Genomic DNA, 19,210 nt, shown 5'->3' on the forward strand with positions numbered 1-19,210 from the left:
GACTCTACCAATACGAGAATGACACGTGGCAACTACCTCAGAAAACTAAATCGACGGGATTAGTCGCCAGTAAAAAAAAATGACATATGGTGCATTGATTTGTTAACCGATTATATACGTCCAAGGACGTGTCAGCAGTTCATCCAACTCATTGGACGACCCACATGGACGAGGGGGCAACTGATGGTGTCACAAAAAACATCCAACTCCATAACTCGTCCATATGTCTTGTCCAACGAAAGACAAGCTACGACAAATCAAACAGGCAAAGTGATTGTTCCAAGCGTTCTGGCTAACCTCGTTCGTCTTTGGACGGACGAGACCTCATGGGAATCTTACTCATCATTCAGGCAGGGGCAAGCCGTCCAAGATGGTCTCGTCTGTCTTCAATAAAAGACGGACGAGTTCACCTTGGAACGGCCCGTCCAACCTAGGTAACTTCCATAGCGGTTATGGAAATTACTCCCAATTCTCCAGACTCCTCGACATTGGGAATGGTTACTAAATAGATAACCGTTCTACACATAATATATAAGGATTCTTCGATGAAGGGTAAGATATTCAGACAATTTTATTTTAAAGAAAATACTCCTTCCTTACAGAGAGTTCAAAAGTAACTAACTTCATCATCGGAGGACTTTTGGCTGGTCCCCACCCGTCTCCTCTGATTCAGTGTTCTTTGTGTTACAGGATATAGCCCAAAGATCATCGTTCGAGTCTCGTCAACCTACTGATATCCAAGGAATTATCAATTTTTACTTAGGGAGAGTTGAAATTATTTTTGAAAGGGAGAAAGAGAAAATAAATGTTTTTTATTTTATTTTATTATATATATATGTATATATATCTAACTTAAGGGAAGAGTTAGTTTTTATATTTGTTATTTGCTGTTGTTGCATATATGTTATTTGTTGTTTATCCATCTTTATTTTTATACATGAATTGATGTGCTTTTTTGAGTGTTTTAGGAAAGACAGGTACATTTCAATCAAGATCTTCAGCCTTTTCTTGCAACTTTTGAGTTAAAAGTCTTAGATTGAGATTTGTGATGTATTTGGGCATTTTATTGTAACTGGGTTGTTCTTGTATTTGAGCATTTCATTGTGTATGTGAGTTTTATAAATGATTATCAAAAGGGGAGGTTATTAGGTTCTAAAAGTTTAGAACAATTGGCTAATCGTGAGCACAAACATGTCTAGATATAGATCTTAGAGTCTATAGGGTATATTAGACAATGCTCAAGGTGTTGCAAGTCAGAATACAAGAATAAGGAAGCTACAGGTTCAAAAATTCAAAACATGCCAGGTTTGACTGATCGAGAAAAAGGATTGACCAATCGAGACACAGATCTACATAATTTAGTTAAAGTCCAACAGTTCATTAAGTCCATCATGTGATTAGGGTTTCAAATTTAATTCACATAGTATTTAAAGGAAACCCTAAGGCATGTTTTAAAGAGAGAGAGAAGAGTGCTTCTTATGCTTTCTATTGTAGATCTAGGGTTTTTGTACCCATAGCTCTCTCAAATCTTTTACTGATATTATTCTTTGAAGAAACTCAAGATTTGATGTTGTAGAAGTTGTTGCCATCACAAGTCATCAAAGGTGCTAGAGATCTAATCCTTCAAGGGTGGTCTTGGAGTCATAGACTAGAGGTCTATGTGGGAGATCCAAAGCATGAGCAGGTGGTTCATGTAAGAACAAGTTCCAAATCAAGGAAGTCCGTGGAGTCAGAGCCTAGTTTGGTAACTATGCTAAATTTACTACGAATTGATATTCTGAACTGTAAATCTCAACTTGATATAGTTGATTGTTTTCTTGCAATAATTCCCCCCAGATTTTTTACCTTGAAACGAGTTGTTTCATTGGTTTTTCTGAGTCATCACATCTTGTGTCATTTACTTTTTCATTGTATTTATTTCTTGTATTGGTAATATACACGAATTCCCAAATCTACGAGAGGCGAAAAATGATAGAAAAATAACACACACATACAAGGCAATCACATGACACAAGAAATTACTTGGTTTGGCAATTTGCCTATGTTTGTGGAGTTACAATGATTTCCTTATTTTCAGGGAAAAATACAAGATGTGACATTACAATATTTTTCTCTCTCAAAAGAACATGACAAACCCTAAACTAAAACAATAGTATTTATATCCCACATAATGGATTCACAATGGGCTAAAAAAGGGCCTAGCTTGGGCCTACTAGCCCAAGCCTCCATTCCATGGACTAAATCTCAAAGAATCTCTCATTAAAAAAGGTATCACTTTTGTATTGGGTTGGTTAGTAATCTAGATCAGTTAGAGGTATTATGTTTATACTAGCCTCTGAGCATGTGCTCAAAGGCTCTTCTATTTTTTTTTTAAAGGTAAATACTTTTAAATAAAGAGAAAAAAAATGTTCATTTCAATTTTCTAACAAGGAAAAAAAAAAAAAAAAACCAGCTTCCCTTTTTTTTTTTGCACGTGTTCAACTCTAACAAAAATAAATCCAAGTTGATATAATTTCAAAAACAAAAAAGTTGGAAAGTGTAAGGAGAGAAGTGCCTAATTTTATGGAATATGGAGAAACTAGGTGAATTTTAATTTTAATTTTTTTTTTAAAAAATTTACCTAAAATTTAGGAGTTTTATTTAGAGTTTCATGGCTAGGAGTCCATAGCTTAAACAGCTTGGAAGCCTTTTAAATAATAGTATAAATGAGTAGTCCCAAGAGGTCCAATTTTATTGTAAGCCTATGTATGCCTAATCCTATCTCTCTTTCTCTTCTTATGTAAACTTTATTTAGGGTTCATTGTAAGTAGGATCCACATAGCCCAACATTGTGCACTTATGAGTACTTTTAAAATTTGAGAACAATAACAACATTATTTTAGCAAGTCAAGAAAGATTAAGTTTATCTATTCTAATTTTGTGCTTTAAGTGTCCCAAACAAACTTCCTCCTATTGATCTTATTCTGGTAGAAAGAATAACAAACTTTTATTGAAATTGTCCTCTTCCATTTTTGTTGCTTTCAATTTAAACTTACTTAGTTTAGATTGGTGGAGGTGAGCTTCCTGATGAGACAACACTCATGTGTTGTCGAGGTTCAGCCAGGTTTTTTACAATGCACACACACCCATTTTTTAGAGAGAGAGCTACTCATTCTTAGTGAAAAAATCATTATAGCCTCTTCTTCTTCTCTCTCTCATTGTCATATCTTGAGAAGAGATTTGTACCCAAACACAACCCACACCTATTCAGAATGTAGAGAGTGTTTTGGAATTTGGAAAGTTTTGGGAATTTGCCAAAAAAAGCTGGTGAGGCTTGGCGGATGCAATCGGGCGTATTGCGTGATCCAGAGAGCTAGAGAAGATAAGACTTCGTTAAGTCAGTTGGTAGCAAAAGCTTGAGCGCTCAAGTACATTGGGTAAACTAGGCTTGGAGAGTCTTTTATTATTTGTGTACTCCAACTTTATTCTCTAGTGGATTGATTATCGTTTGGAGGGCAGCGGAAAGGTTTTTCGCCAAGTTCTTTGGTTTTCTCTTCGATAACATGTCTCGGTGTTATCTTGTGGTTGCATCTCTCTTCTCCTACTTTTTTAGCTTTCATTTTATTGTTGATATTTGTTGAATATGGCTTAGATTAGTTTATTTTTTTGCTCGCTCGCTTGCATTTACTCTATTCCGCACTTAGTTTAAGTTAGAGTAAAATCAATCGAGCCATTATTTTTAATTTGGGGGTCTAAATAGCTCTTGTGTTTTCATACATATTCGAGCTTCCAGTTATGGGGTGGTTTTATGGGAGTTTTCTTTCTACAAATATATATTTGAGGGTCCACCTCCATGCTATTGGATTTAGTGGCAGAGATCTAGAAATAAAAGAAATGTGTTTGAGCCTTATGCCATGAGCATGGATTCACTACAAGAAACTTGATTTGTTTCGACCCACATTTTTCGAGGGTTCACAAAACACCATGGAAATAAATGCTAATTAATGTGCCAGGCCTGATTTAAAGCAACCTTATTTTGTGGGTCACAAATTTTTAGAAGAATCCTTGAAATAAACTACTCCATACCACCGATATTTTAAATAAAAGCAGGCAGTTTTTGCTCTCCCGCGTGAGCTGGCTTCAAGTATCTACCTTTTTTCAACGCAACCCTAACCCAACCCTTAAAATAGATATCTAAAATAATTTCATCCCTTGAGATAGATAGAGAGGTATATTCCCATTTAAAAAAAAAAAAAAAGATAGAGAGGTATAAACACACATTTTCGTTCTCTCTCTCACACTGTAGTCATTTTCCATTTTCGTTCAGAAAACTCTCTCAGAAACTCAAATATCAGAAAATTCACTCTCTCACAAACTTCCATTGCTTTTGTACTTTGAATATCGGAATCTGAATCAGCTTCCACAACAAGCTTTTCTCTCTCAATCACTCAGAGACTTATATCCGATTCTATAGGTACGATCTTCTACGGCTTTTCATTTCATTGCATTTCTATAGATTTACTCAGAGAAATTGTTTGCAATGAATAGGCTTTGTTTGAGTTTTTATTTATTTAAAAAGTTATATTTATTTCAATTACTTTGAAATTCTAGCTCAATTCGTTAGCTTTGTGGTGGAATTTGAGCTCGATTAAATTTCTTTGGACTCGTTTAGAATCTGTTTGGTTGTTGAGAAATCGTAGGAAAATAAATGAGTTTATATTGTATCGGTTTTGTTGAGATTTTTTTTGTTGAAAATTTTTAGTTTTTTAATTTTTTTTAATTTTTATAATTTTATTGTTGGTGTTTTCAATTGGTAAATTTTCTAGCTCGAATCCCTAACCGTTAACTTGTGCTGAAATTTGAGTTCTATTAAATTTCTTTGATTCATTCGAGAATCTATTTGGTTGTCTAAAAATTGTAGGAAAAGAATGATGTATTGGAGAGGATTTTGGGATTGAATTGGCTTTGTGTGTGTGTATATATTCAATTGCTTAAATTTCTAGCTTAAATTGTTACTTTGTGTTGGATTTTGAACTCGGTTATCTTGTTCATTCTGGTTTGATTTGAGCTTAAATTATTGGTTGATTTTGCTATTGGATTTTGGATGAAAAATAGTAAGTAAAGCTTGAATTTTTAGGTTCTATGTGGAAAGATTAAGTCCTGGAATTTGATCTAGATCTTGAATTTCTATAGCTAAGGATTTATTGCATTATTCAGATCTACTCACTCGATGATGATTTTGGGTTTTAATGATAGTTCAAAATGGAAGTATTCAGGGCTTTAGATTGTGAATTTTGAATCTTTTAAGGATGATAAAAAGATCTTTCGGTACTGTTCTTTATAGCCAGATTCTTCAGATTAGATTGATGTTATTTATACTTCAGTGACTTGATGTGAGAATTCGTGTGCTTTGTATTGCCAATGTGCTATTAGTAATGTCTTTGATTGTGTTTGCAATGCCTTTTTCATGTGGAGGTTCAAACCATTTATGCAAAAAGAACCTGCGGGGCTTGAAGGCCATTCGCTTGATTGATCATAAAGGACTAAGAGGCATTGGGAGAGGAACAATAACTTACTGCTTGTGTTATAGTAGTAAGAATTCATATTGCACTAGGAATTTAAAAAATACAATATCTATCATGTCTATTGTAATATATAATGTGCAACTCAGGTTTTTCACTCTACCATACTGCACTGGTGATTTGGCTGAATGAAGTCCTGTTTAATTCATTTGAGTCAATCCATTGGTTTCCAGATGGGAGCATCCAAGCTTGTACAAACCCTCTTGTCTCAAGCACATGGAGGAGGTACTACTTAGTTGGAACCAAATCTATTTCTCATTAAGGATCAGCTGTAATATAGGTTTCCCCAATGGATACATTGATTTCTCATTAAGAAGACAATTCAAATCGGATAATACAGTTACGTAAGCTATTTCAGTGCAAGTAGATTTATATGCATTCTATTTCTCTTTATAAGTTATTGTGCATGTTTTCTTAAGTTATTTGATTGTACTTATGATATTAAATTATAATTTTTTTAGGGAGAGTCTGAAGCTCATTCATCATTAGAAATTCTATTTCACAAAAATATGGCTTTTAGCTACTCAATTTGAGATCCGGCAGTTAAATCTCAAGGCTGCACTACAGATCCTACGCAATGCAATTGGAAAAACTCCTAAAGATAAGGTAATTTACTGGTTGAGTTTAAGTATGTACTATAGCATATTTTTCTGGAATGGAAGATTGCACCACCAAAATTAGTTTTGAGGGAGTTCTAAAGTGTCTAGATTAGATTATGAGAATGTATTATCATAGTGACGAAATAACAATTCCTTCAAACCTTTGGGGCACAAGCAACAAAAACTATTGGAGGCATGTCGTGTCATAAATTTTGGAAAATTGTCCTTTTCCCTTTTTATCAACGTAAATCTAAAATTTACTCTCTATCGGTTGCCAATTATGATCTGCATCGTGGTTGTTGTTGTTTACTCTGTATGGGTGTATTAATCTAGTTAATATGTATACTTTGCATTTTATGGCCAGCCAAAGGTTATTCCATCTACAAAAAAGACCCCCCTTTGAATGTCATACCTTCCCTACCAGAGAATGAGTTCAAGAAGTTTAATACAATGTTTGAATTTTCTGCCTCTTGATGTCAATTTTATTACGAATCATGCTTCAAAATTTTCTCTGTCTTGGTTCAAGCTTGCCAAACAGTGTAAGATAAGTTTTGGTGGTATTCCACTTGCATGGAACACATAATAGTCCTAATATCAGTTATTTTTTCTGTTGTGGTATTAGGCAAGATAGTGGTGTCCTTGGCCATTACTGAGGCAGCTTATACGCCCATGTTGCACTCTCGCATTTTTACCGAGACTGAAAAGTACTGTGACCAGGAATTTACCACTTGCAAGGTATTTAAAACTAATATTTTATCAATTTACCTTCGTAAATTTATACTCTTTTTTTTTTTTTTTTTTTTTAATTAATTGCAGGAGGATCAGCCATTGTTTGTCCAATTTTGTGCAAATGATCCAGACATTTGTTAGAGGCTGCAAAGAGAGTGGAACCTTTTCGTGACTATGTTGACATCAATTTGGGGTAATAATTTCTTTTTTGTCTTTTCACTATTAGTGCCATTATATAAGGTTGTTGTGAATTATACATCTTTTGCTGCATTGAGATTTATCTTTGTTCTGGTTGGCTAGTAGATTTACTTGTGTTTCATCTGCAAAGGTTGTATTCCAATTTCTCTCTTAATGTGTTTTTTCCCGAACTTCTTTATTAGTGTGTTTCATACAAAAATACCTGCACATGCTACATGTTGTTCTCCCTTTTGAAAGCTTCCGTGAAATATTGTTCCAACTGAATTTGTTTCCTCATTGTACTAAGTGATATTAATAAGAAAGTGGAACCAACATGTTGTCACCTAATAGACAATGATTAAATTTCATAACCTAAACTTGTATTTTACAGATTTTTGATTTATAGAAATAACTCAAGGAAAACTTTGAGCTCTTGCTATTTGAAAGAATATAGCTTTCGTCTCCACTTTTCAAATTTTATGCACTTGATCTATAATAATTTTCTTGGTAGTGTGAGAATATAGTTAATGGGTTAGCCTAAAAGCTACTATGGATTAGTTCATTATTGCTTTTATCATTACAAATTTTAGTTGCTCTGTTGAGTTGTATCACCTCACTATCAGCCCAATCTAGTAGTGATCACTAAGGTATGAAGATCATCTCAAGCTAGTCATTGTTTTAGTACTATTGGATAAATTTGGAATGACTTGTTGAGCTGTTGGTACTAGTTTGCTATGTGATATTCTGTTCCTTTAGTCTGATTGTGAAATTTTCATTTTTGTTTTTTTCAGGTGGCTTTGCTGTTAATTTGGGTTGCTGATATAAGGAAACATGTGAAGAATTTAGAATTTGGGAAGGGACATGTATATAAAGCTGTGCATGTAACCGATTTTTATTTCCTTTCATCAACTTTGGCCTTATATAGGATGTATTAGGATTTGTTCTGTTCAACTACTACCATGATAGATTGTGCAAAGAACCTTGTTTTTACAATTTAAAACTCTTGCCCCTGTTGACTATTGAATTAGATCATATAAATATTGATCGGGTTAATTTGACTTTTGGTATCATATAAATTCATACAATTATGAATTTTTGTGTATGTGTATGTATATATATATATATATATGTTTGTGCATGATTGTGGTTTTTTTTTATTTTTTTATTAAATAAAATAAAATCTTGTTTTGAGGGTCAAGAGACCCCTTAAATAACCTTATTTATCAAGGGTTGTAGATATAATTTTTTTAAACCTTGGTAAAAGGTTATTTAAGGGTCTCTTGACCCTCAAAATAAGATTAGAGCACTTATTTTAAGGGTCACGAAGGCCGTTAAAATTTCTTTTTCGACAGTATATATTTCGAAGGTTCTCAAGGGTCAATTGGACTCTTAAAATAATTTTTTTCAACGGCTTTTAATACTTTTTTTAAGGGTTTTGACCCTTGAAAAAAGTCAAATTTGTTGTAGTGATTCAAAATTACGTCTGACACAATAGATATTCTGCTATATTATATATGTTAGTGTCAATAGCTACCCTTTAAATTTTATCCAGCAGTCTGGAAAGTACTCCTGGTGAATACCACCTCTCTTCTGTACATGTTCATCATGAGCAACAAATTTTGGTATGTGCTGTTCGTTTTTTTTTAGGCAGTGCATTGGAGTTCATGTCTACCTGCAAACTGGCAAACCTAATAGTGAAGGCAAAGCTTGGTTGCTGCTTGCTTCATAGAAAGGGAAGGCTAACTATAGATGGATGTGTTCTTCAATGCGAGTCGAACCCCTTGGACTATCTGTCATGCCCGATTGTGAGTATAGCCAGTGCTACTCAGCAGCTCCCTTCCTCGTTGAATAGCCATAGTGATGGTTTTTTTCTCTCTCAAACTCGCATTGAAGGAGGCACAAAGGCCGTTTTAACAAGTGGGGGCCTGGAATTGCAGCGAGTACGAGTCATTTATGCTCGAACATCTCTCTTATTCTGGTTTGATGTAGAGCATCAGTGACGATCATTATCATTCTGAATTGTTTGTAACATTATTCAACTATTTAAACATGTATGCTATTTATTTTGGCATTCAATTGATTATCAATTTGTGATTTTTAGATTTCTGTCTGAAATTTAATTAGTCTTGACCAATTCACATTTTACCTGTTACTTGTTTTTGGTACTTGGGTTTGAGATCATTTTACATTACTTGAGGCCCTGGAAACTGAAATCTATCACTACCCTGGTGTGTGAGTGACACCTGAATCTGTTATGTGCAGTAAATTAATTGGCATGTTAAACATGATCCATTCTTTTTTCATTACTAGAATGTTGAGATTGGCAGAATTTGGTGCGTTGGAAGCTAAAACGTTGTTTGAATTCTTGGAAAATGTATCCCTTCACCTAGTTCATGAGAATATATATAATTTTGATTTTGTTTTGTTTTTTGTATTTTTGGTTTTGTTTTGTTTTGTGGTGGTTTTCATGTGTGTGTGTGTGTTTGTGTTTGTGTGAGAGTTGGAACTTTTTTTTTTGTTCTAGGAATTTTGTATATAATATATTAAATTATTTAGTGGGTTATTTTTATCAAAAAATAAAATTGATCTTAAAATTTTGATAAATTTACTTTATTACAAATGTATGGAGACCAACCTGGTTAGGTCACTCATGATGACATTTTCTTGGAAACACTATGCTAATTTCCTAAAGATTATGGGTTTGTGAGTAGTAACACCCCTATAATATACAGGAACGGTGTACTAGCCTTTACTGATTGTGATTGGACTACAATGCTTTTTGGGAGATTCATGTTATAAATGGTTAGTGATCTAGTCTTGCTAACTTTTGGTGGCAATAGTTAATTTTATTGGAAGTTGGGCTCCTGAGTTAGCCTTAGGTTTGTTAGACCAAGATTTGTTGCTGGGGTTGTATATTCCAAAGAACACTTTGACTTTATGTTAAATCATTTGCTGTTCGGATTATATTCATGTATTTTTGAAGGTATATGATTTGTAGCTGTATCGTTGTAAATATGTGCTCTGACGTATGTTGTGAAGATTTTGGCCTGTGAATATTTTATCATATAATTATATTACTTATTTGGGAAAGGACAAAAATAAAAATCTCCTACAGTTTCTTTTGATGGTTAGTTTTTTCAAGCTTTGAACCCTTTGGGTTTGGGATGTGACAATTGATGCTTAGGAGGAAATGAACTTGGTATTACTTTAAAAATCATTACCCTTCACAATTCTTTGAAAGGTGAATACCTCTGTTAAGACTACAGAAGAAAGAAAAAAGTTCCTCTATCAAGCTGATTTCAAGATCGATGCAAACTCTCTGTGCTGCCTATCAAGGAGAATACCTCCGAAGATTCTTGGCTTTCCCTTGTGCTGCCTATGGATGATACTTCATCTTTCAATAAATGAGGCTCTTGGAAATTCTCAAAGCATTTTTGAGATATTCTCAAAGCTTCCAGCTCCATCGAAACTTCTTTCATTGAAGGCCGCTTTTTTCCATTCAATCTCAAACATCTCATTGCCAGATTTGCAATAGCATGAATATCTTTTCTACTTGCTTCTCTAGCGACTTGAGGTTGTAAAATCTGATGCAGTCTATCCTCCTTTGTCAATGCAATGAAGTGCGAAACAAGATTTCTCTCTTCTTCATCTCTCACAAAAGAAATTGGTTTTTTCCCGGTTAGAAGCTCTACAAGCACAACTCCAAAGCTATATACATCACTTTTATCTGTGAATTGACTTGATTGGAAGTACTCTGGGTCCAAATACCCCAAAGTTCCTTTCACTTTTGTGGTGAGGTGAGTTTTATCATCTGGGACTGCTCTTGATGTACCAAAGTCAGACTCTTTGGCAGCATACTTATCATCCAAGAGAATGTTGGAAGATTTGATGTCTCGATGAAGGATGGGGATTGAAGCTGCACCATGCATATATGCTACTGCTCCAGCAACTTCACATGCAATTCTAATGCGGTTTTCCCATGAAAGTGATAATTCAAGATCTTTTTGCCAATGGATATGTTGGGAAAGGGTTCCATTAGGAATAAATTCATAAACAAGTAATGGATAGTCGGTCTCCAAACAACAACCCAACACTTTGACAATGTTTCTATGATTGATTTGGGAAAGAATGACAACCTCATTAATGAATTGCTCAATTTGGCTTTTATTGATTCCTTTCGACTTTTTAACTGCAACTATGTTGCCATCAGGTAACATTCCTTTATAAACTGTGCCATAGCCTCCTTGACCAAGAAATCTGCTTTTATTGTAGCTGTCTGTTGCCCTTTGCGGTTCCTCTGCAGTGAATATCTTTGCTTTCTCACTACTTCCACAAGATGAGAATTTTTCTTGTAACAAGAAGCCACCGTTTTGCTTGAACAATTTTTCCTTATGAATTCTGTCTTTTCTTTTCTTTAGGAACTGATATAACTTGTAGCCTAAAAGAAATAGACACAAGAATCCCACGCCAATGCCAATACCTGAAGTAAAGAATAAAAAATTGATCAAACTATATGAAATCTGTGTAATACTTTCTACAGTACTTTAGTTGAAAGACTAATCTAAATTAGACCTTTGTCGATCGTATTGAGAAAATTTAACTAGTAAATGTGCGTGTGTGATTCTGGTTATCCTTGGAGAATTTGTAGATAGCCTAATTTGATTTTGATTAAAAACCCATCTCCAAGACAATTTTGGGATTGCATGTCTTGATTCCAGTGAGTGCAAAATTGCTAGATTCTGTGAGCGTGGTTAGACATATAGAGAACCCAATTTTCCTTTCTTTCTGTGAGGTTTTGATACTAGATATAAGGATATTAATCACTGATTATTGGTTACTACTAGTTGATATGGGATGTGACTACTTAATTACTCCAACCAATTGAGTTTGTTTCTTCAAGACAATGGCTAGCTAATACACACACACACACACACACACACACACACACACACAGACACCTAATAGAGCAATCCATTTGACCGGAAGCTTTCTAGGATCGGTCTTGCAGCTGACACCATCTGCAGCATAGCCATTAGGACAGTCGCAAAAGAAACTACCCGGATTTGTAGTGCAAGTTTTGCTTTCCAGAGGAACCAGAATAGGTGTAAATGGATAGATAGTGCTATTCTGTGACAACATGTTTGCCTCTAATACGCTCCGCACACTCACCCGAAAGCCTTTGCAATTGATAAAACTGTATGATTTCTTTTCACCATATAATCGAGCAAGGAGATGACTCCATTCTCCGTTTGATTCTCAGTTGGGCATGCACATCTCACTGGAACCGTTAGCTCTGTGCCCACAGGAATATCTTCACTATTATAGTAGTTTTGACCAGTCAGTGCCTGGCAAGTGGTAAGGCCTTGGTAAGTATCATTCGCTATATGAAAATATGTATCTGATTTCTTGGCTGTGTAATGAGCATAGTACTGGTAGATAGTGCCAGAACATAAGCATGTAATTGGAACTGTAGTCAACTTATCAGCTGGAATGCTGTCGAAAATATTTGAGACATTGTTTATTGAAGCAATGAGGGAGGCTTCGGATCCAAGCAAATCGGCAATGCTTTTGGCAGTTTCATAGGATGGTTGGGACCTGAAGGTTACATAGGATTTGCATGACTGCAGAGGACGATTGCATAGGTACCCTTTTGATATAAAAGGGTCACCAGTGCAGTTGAGCTGTGAATTGTTCAGGTAAGCTTGTTGGCAATGTGCTGTGTCATAAAACAAACATAGAAATAGGGCTATTGAGAGAGTGTAGAATGAAAAGCTCTCCATTGATCACTTGAGTTTCCAAACAGTTCAAATGAGTTTGGCTTTCTTTTCTTATTTCTTATTATGGTATGGATTTCAAGGGACATATATAGTAAAACTTAGAAGTGTCAATTTTCATATGCAAAGTGGAAACATTGGGAAGCAATGTCTCAAGAGAAAAACTATCAGCAACAGGAATACACTCATTTGGCCGCTGTCTCAGGATGGTGAATATTCTGTAAAAACTGCCTATCGGATGCTAGTTTCTGAATTCCACAATTGCCTTCCAAATTGCTCTAATGCTGAAACTTCAAACAAGCTGTGGAATAGAATCTGGAAAGTTCAAGTCCCAAACAAAATTAGACATTTCAAGTGGAGTGCTGCCAAAGAGTCTCCCGACCAAGCAAAACTTATTCAAACGGAATGTCCTCAAGGAAAATCAATGCAGTTACTGTGGGGAACACTCAGAAGATTGCTTACATGCCTTATGGCTATGTGACCTGGCTCTATCAGTTTGGTGGTCAGAAATTAACTTCCTCCATTTCTATCAGAAAAAGTTTAGATCGTTTGTTGAATTATCTAGTACAGTGATTGAACAAGCTCCTTCTCTCAAAGTGGCATTATTTTCTATGATTACCTGGTGCCTTTGGCAAAGAAGAAATAGTATCAGAGAAAAGCAACCAACATGGACTTTGACAGAAGTGGCATTGAAAGCTAACGAACTACTCAATGAATTGCTCGATGTGCAACAAAAACCTCTTAGAGATCTGCAACCAAGGAGTCCAGTTAGGTGGAACCCTCCAAGTGAAGGAATGTACAAAGCAAATTTTGATGGATCGATTTTCTCTGAGCTCTTCCTAGGTGGTATTGGTGTAGTGATTTGGGATGCCTATGGGAATGTAATAGCAGCCCTCAGCCAAAAAATTCCGCTACCTCACTCAGTAGATTTGGTGGAAGCCTTGGCAGCTAGTAGGGCAGTAAATTTTGATAGAGAACTTTGCATTTCTAAGGTGGAGTTCGAAGGAGATAGCAAAAGAGTTGTCAAAGCTATCAACAACCAGGCACCATCAAAAACTATGTTTGGTCATGTTATTGAAGAGATTTGATTGCTGTTAGAGGTTTTTCATAAATATAGCTTCAAACATGTAAAAAGGGAGGACAATCAGCTCGCTCATTCCCTTGCTAGAAAAGCAGTTTTATTTGCAGATCTTAATGTATGGGTAGAAGATCTACCGTCTGAGCTGGAATTATTATTCCTATCTGATTTAGTTCATTTATAAAATATTTTCTTATTGGTTCCTCAAAAAAAAAAAAAAAAAAAAGTGGAAAATTGAGGAATTGTATTAAGGCATGACTTGCGTGTGTTTTAGTTGGCTTATAGTCTGTTGTTGATTAGGTCAAACACTACTTATCTTTGTGAGGTGTTTGTAGGAATTGTAGTTCTTTTTTTTCTTTTTTTAAGTGAGACGTGTATTTCTGTTCAACACATGAGCTGACTTCTCACTAATCAATCAGTCAATCAATATTAATCGATATCTATCTATGTCTATGTCTATATCTATATCTATATCTATATATAACTAAAAGCTGAAGCGTAGCATTTATTATTGCTATGCTTCTGCTGAGCCACATCAATGGCCACATCATCCACCCATTTTAAACATTCTCTCTTATTATTTATTTATTAATTTTTCAACTTATTGTTATACTTTTTATAACTTTCCCATCTCTTTTACCTTTTCATCTCTCGACCTCTATTTAACTTAATAGCACTTTTCTTCTATCCTTTTATCTTCTTTTATTTTTTGCTTTTCTTAGTCCACTCCTCATATTGTAAATTTACAACTCTCTTTTTCATTCTATTTATAGTTTTTTTTCTCACAAAAAGGTTCTTTCTCTCTCTCATTTTTTTCTTCGTTTTTGTTGGATTTTAAAAATATTTTTCTTGTATCTCTAGTTTTAGGTTGATGAATTTTTGTATTATTTGGAACTCTTCTTTGAGTTGATGTGATTAAATTTCTTTTGTTTTTAAGTTGTTTTGTTTTATTCTTTTTGATATTAGATGTTATCATATTGCATTATAAGGATAGTATATAAGAATATAATGTTATTTTATTACATAACATGACTTGGATAATTTTGTGTTTATTCCTATATTTTTTATTTTTACTTTTTTTTCTTCTCATATTATTTTCTATGAATTTTTTATTATTCTTTCTCACATTCTCTCTTGAAAGAGTGGTTATTTTCTTTCTCTTTCTCTTAATTTTTTATTCTTTCTTACAACTCTACTTTACATTGATGAATCATTATGATTTGTAAGACTCTATTTTGGGTTAATATATTTTGGTGGTGTATTTTTTAGTTCCCCATCACAAGCAATCTCTCTCTCTCTCTCTCTCTCTCTCTCTTCTCTCTCTCTCTCCAATAAAATTTAGAGAATAAATTATACATATTCAATATAATTTTGATTATCATGTTAATCTCTTTTGAGAGAAGAATAATTTATTTAAATAAAACTTATCCATACATACATACATACATACATACATACATATATGTATATTTTTATTTATTTTACTTAAATGTATAATCAACCTCATACAATTCTTTTAAAAGTAACGACATCAAAACAAATGAATAACTGCCCTTAAGATTACATTTGTGTATTCATAGCTTTCATGTTTAGAAAGACTTTCACTTAAATTTAGCTATTACCAAAGTGAAATGAAATGCTACATTAATGTGGCTTAACAAAAGTGTAGAAATAATATATATATATGCTATGCTTAAAATTTTAGACTTAGATTAGGTGCTTTCAACTCAAACATGTATTTTCTCATTATGTAAGTGCACAAAAATAGATCGAAGTGGACCAAAACAAACCGAAGTGATCTGAATAGACTGAATTGGACCAAATGGACAAAACATGACCAAATGGACAAAATAAGAATGAATGGACTGAATATGATCAAAGTAGATAGAATGGACCGAATGAGATTAAATTGGACCGAATTGGACCAAATCGGACCAAATAGGAGCATTGTGGACTGAATAGGATCGAAGTGGACAGAATGGACCGAATAGAACCAAAGTGGACAAAATGGACCGAATAGGACCAAAGAGGACAAAATCGACTGAATAGGACCAAATAGAACCAAAGTAGACAAAATTGACCAAAGTGGACAAAATATGACCAATGTGGACCGAATAGGGAAAATGTGGACTAAATGGACCGAAGTGGACTAAATTGGATCGAATAGAACTTTAGTAGATAGAATGGACTAACTAGGACCAAATAGAACCAAAGTAGACAAAATTGACCAAAGGAACAAAGTGGATAGAATATGACCAATGTGGACCGAATAGGGCAAATGTGGGCAAATGGACCAAAGTGGACTAAATTGGATCGAATAGAACTTTAGTAGATAGAATGGACTAAATAGGACCAAATAAGACTGAAGAGGACAAAATGGATTGAATAGAACCAATGTGGACCAGATAAGACTTTTGAATATTTGTCATTTTTATTACATTTTTGGGGCTCATATTTCTAATTTCTAATGTCTATTTTAGTATTTTCTTTGTATATTTTAACTCAAAACTAATAGTTTAGCCCAAATATAATAAAATTTTATACTTTTCAACCCAAAAATTAAGAAAAAAAAAATGAATTTTTGAGCTAAACTTGAAAAGAAAAAAAAATGAATTTATACAGAAAGAATAAATTTAAGGCCTAATTAGTCTTAAATGGACTGAAGGGGGACCGAATTGGACCGAGTGGAAAAAATTGAACTGAAATAGACCTAATTGGACCGAATAGAAATTGTTTAATTTTAAGGGAGAACAATTTATCTTCAAAAAATTTTAGAGAAAAAAATTATACATTATATTACAATACAAAATAATTATTCCCACGTATCATGTGGGTGTACGACTAGTCATATACAATATATAATAGCAGAAGTCTTTTCCTACAATCAAGGAGGTACTGCCATGTAGGAAAAATGCCCACTTAAAATTCTTCCATGTATAAGTTAAAATGCGATATATTATGTTGTTTGGCAATGCTACAACATCGTTTAAAAGCCTCTCATTATAAATAAAAAAATTAACCGCATAAATCAATTAAAAAAAGGCTTGCTTGCTGTACGAACTAGGAGAAAGAGGAAGAGAACAGAGACTGAGAAAGATACACTCACAAAGAGAGACAGAGTTCATACAACGTTAAGAGAGAAATATCTAAGTTCCACCATATGGTTAGTTTTTCCATTGCCATCCGTTCCCTTGCCAGACTCAGAACACCGAAACCACAGGCACACACAAGAATTGATATTGAGGAAGAGAAATTTAAGTGCCATTAACTCCATCGATCAGGCCATTTACCTGTCATCATCAGATTGCCGAAACTACCACCGATAATTTTTTTTTCCCCTTTCTTATATCTGGGTATGAAATATGACTTAATGAAATATAACTTAGTATATATATAAAAGCAGAGACCTTATGTGGGAGAGCATGAGGTTTGGTCATGTGGCTTCTTCTTTGATCACTTCCATTTTTTTTTTAAAGAAAATTAAATTAACTTCCAACTCATCATCTAGCATTTAACACTCAGCATCACTCCTTTGTGTCTCTTCGTAATCCCAATTGATCAAACCAATGTTTCTACTCATTCTTTAAGTCCTAATTTAGCCAACCTATACAGTTTAAACTAATGTAGATGTATGGTCAAGGAAGATATACAATCGCTCTTAAAAAAGAAAGAAAGGAATGGTATAATCTAACCCTAACACCAATTATTTTATATATTTTCATTTCCCAAGTCAAAATTGGATCTACATTTAATTTCTTCTCGGAAAAACTCAAGGCATTTTCTTCCTTTTACTTTGTTCTCTCATTTTTATTCTTTAAATAGTTCTGATGTTTACTTGAATATCAAAAAAGTATTTTAGTATTTGCTCTAGCAAGTTAGACCAAGCTGTTTGTGATGCCTTTGAATCGTAGTTGATTTTTATTTTATTTTTTACATAAATGCATGAAAATGGTAGGTCCATCATTAGCATAAAGATGATCATAAGTTCAGACATTGACAAAAAACTGAGATATTGGCAAACAAATAAAGAAAGCATGCAAGGGAACAAACAAGCATGTTGTCAAACAAGCAAACAAAAGATGGTGTTCTAGAAGGACAAATGTGAGTTTGGATTCTGTGTCTGTGGTTCCATCATATTGGAATACAAATGAGACATGTACCATCAAGAAAAGTTCCTAAAAGGGACTCAGGATTTCATGTACAAAGATGGGTGTGAGCTCGCACAAAATAATAGATAGGAATTATGCTTGATGACACAAACAAGCACACAAACACACATGCATAAACATACAAACAAAGATGAAAAGATGCAAACAAAAGCAAGGAAACCCATACGAGGTGGCACAAAGCAAGCATAGCAAGTACAAAGGAAGTGAAGCATGTCATCACATAAAGGGCAAAGATAAATCATGTTATAAGGCACATACGAGGCCAACAAGAGAAGCACTAACATGCAAAGCTAAACAAAGGAGAGAAAAGAAAGCTACAAGCAAGTCAAGATCACAAAGATGTACTCTCACCACACAATTGCATCCAAACAAGCCAGAAAAGGGTAAGGATGCAACCAAATGAATAAAGAGGCACCAAAGGTGCAAGCATACAAGCCCAAAAAAGGGAAACAAACATGTGAAGCATAGCAAGGAAGCAAGAAATGAGATCTAAACATAAAAAGCACGAAAAAGAGCAAACAAAACATAAGCATGCAAATATCAGACTAATCCAAACCCTTTATTGAACTTAGGTGTGTGGATGTAGGCCTAGACCACTAGATCTAGATCTACACCCTACCCAAAACCAAACACGAGAAAAAGGCAATAATAAGATGCATAAAAGCTAAAAAAAAAGCACTAGGCATAGCATCCACACAAAACTTTAAGCACATAAGCATGACGAAGAGCACATAAACAAGAAATTTAGACATATCCTAACCCAAGAAGGTTAGGCCAACAACATCAAAGCAGTAAAACATGTTAGGAAAACAATAAAACATGCTAAAAAAGTAATAAAACATGCTAGGAAAAGCAATAAATCATGCTAGGAAAAGCAATAAATCATACTAGGAAATTAAATGAAAGCAATAATGAGCAATAAAATTAAATGGGTGTAGATTGTTGCTAAAAAGCTACATCTACACCCCTAAACCTCAAATCCAAAGTATATGGACCAAGGAGAGGGAGATGAAAGCAAGAACACTACCTCTTGATGTGTGGAAAAAATGAGAAATCAAAGGTTTTTTTGTGTGTTTAGGAGAGAATTTAGGAGGAAAGAGAGAGAGAAATGCTCTAGAAAAAT

The 19,210-nt window shown here is 34.2% G+C and overlaps 1 long non-coding RNA gene and 1 pseudogene across 5 annotated transcripts; one reads left to right on the plus strand and one right to left on the minus strand.

Moving 5' to 3' along the window:
• Window positions 1-3,971: 3,971 nt before the first annotated feature.
• Window positions 3,972-8,143, plus strand: LOC115987710. Of its 5 annotated transcripts, XR_004091191.1 has the most exons (7): window positions 3,972-4,453; window positions 5,455-5,571; window positions 5,735-5,900; window positions 6,023-6,167; window positions 6,783-6,895; window positions 6,977-7,082; window positions 7,858-8,143. It is a non-coding gene; the product is annotated as an uncharacterized LOC115987710 (long non-coding RNA). The 5 variants fall into 5 exon arrangements; XR_004091194.1 differs by lacking the exon at window positions 5,455-5,571 and having other exon boundaries at window positions 3,973-4,453; XR_004091192.1 differs by lacking the exon at window positions 3,972-4,453 and having other exon boundaries at window positions 4,468-5,571; window positions 5,735-5,905.
• Window positions 8,144-10,273: 2,130 nt separating this feature from the next.
• Window positions 10,274-12,885, minus strand: LOC115987729 (annotated as a pseudogene).
• Window positions 12,886-19,210: the final 6,325 nt, after the last annotated feature.

Source organism: Quercus lobata, chromosome 4, assembly GCF_001633185.2.
Source record: "Quercus lobata isolate SW786 chromosome 4, ValleyOak3.0 Primary Assembly, whole genome shotgun sequence".
NCBI classification, from domain to species: Eukaryota; Viridiplantae; Streptophyta; class Magnoliopsida; order Fagales; family Fagaceae; genus Quercus; species Quercus lobata.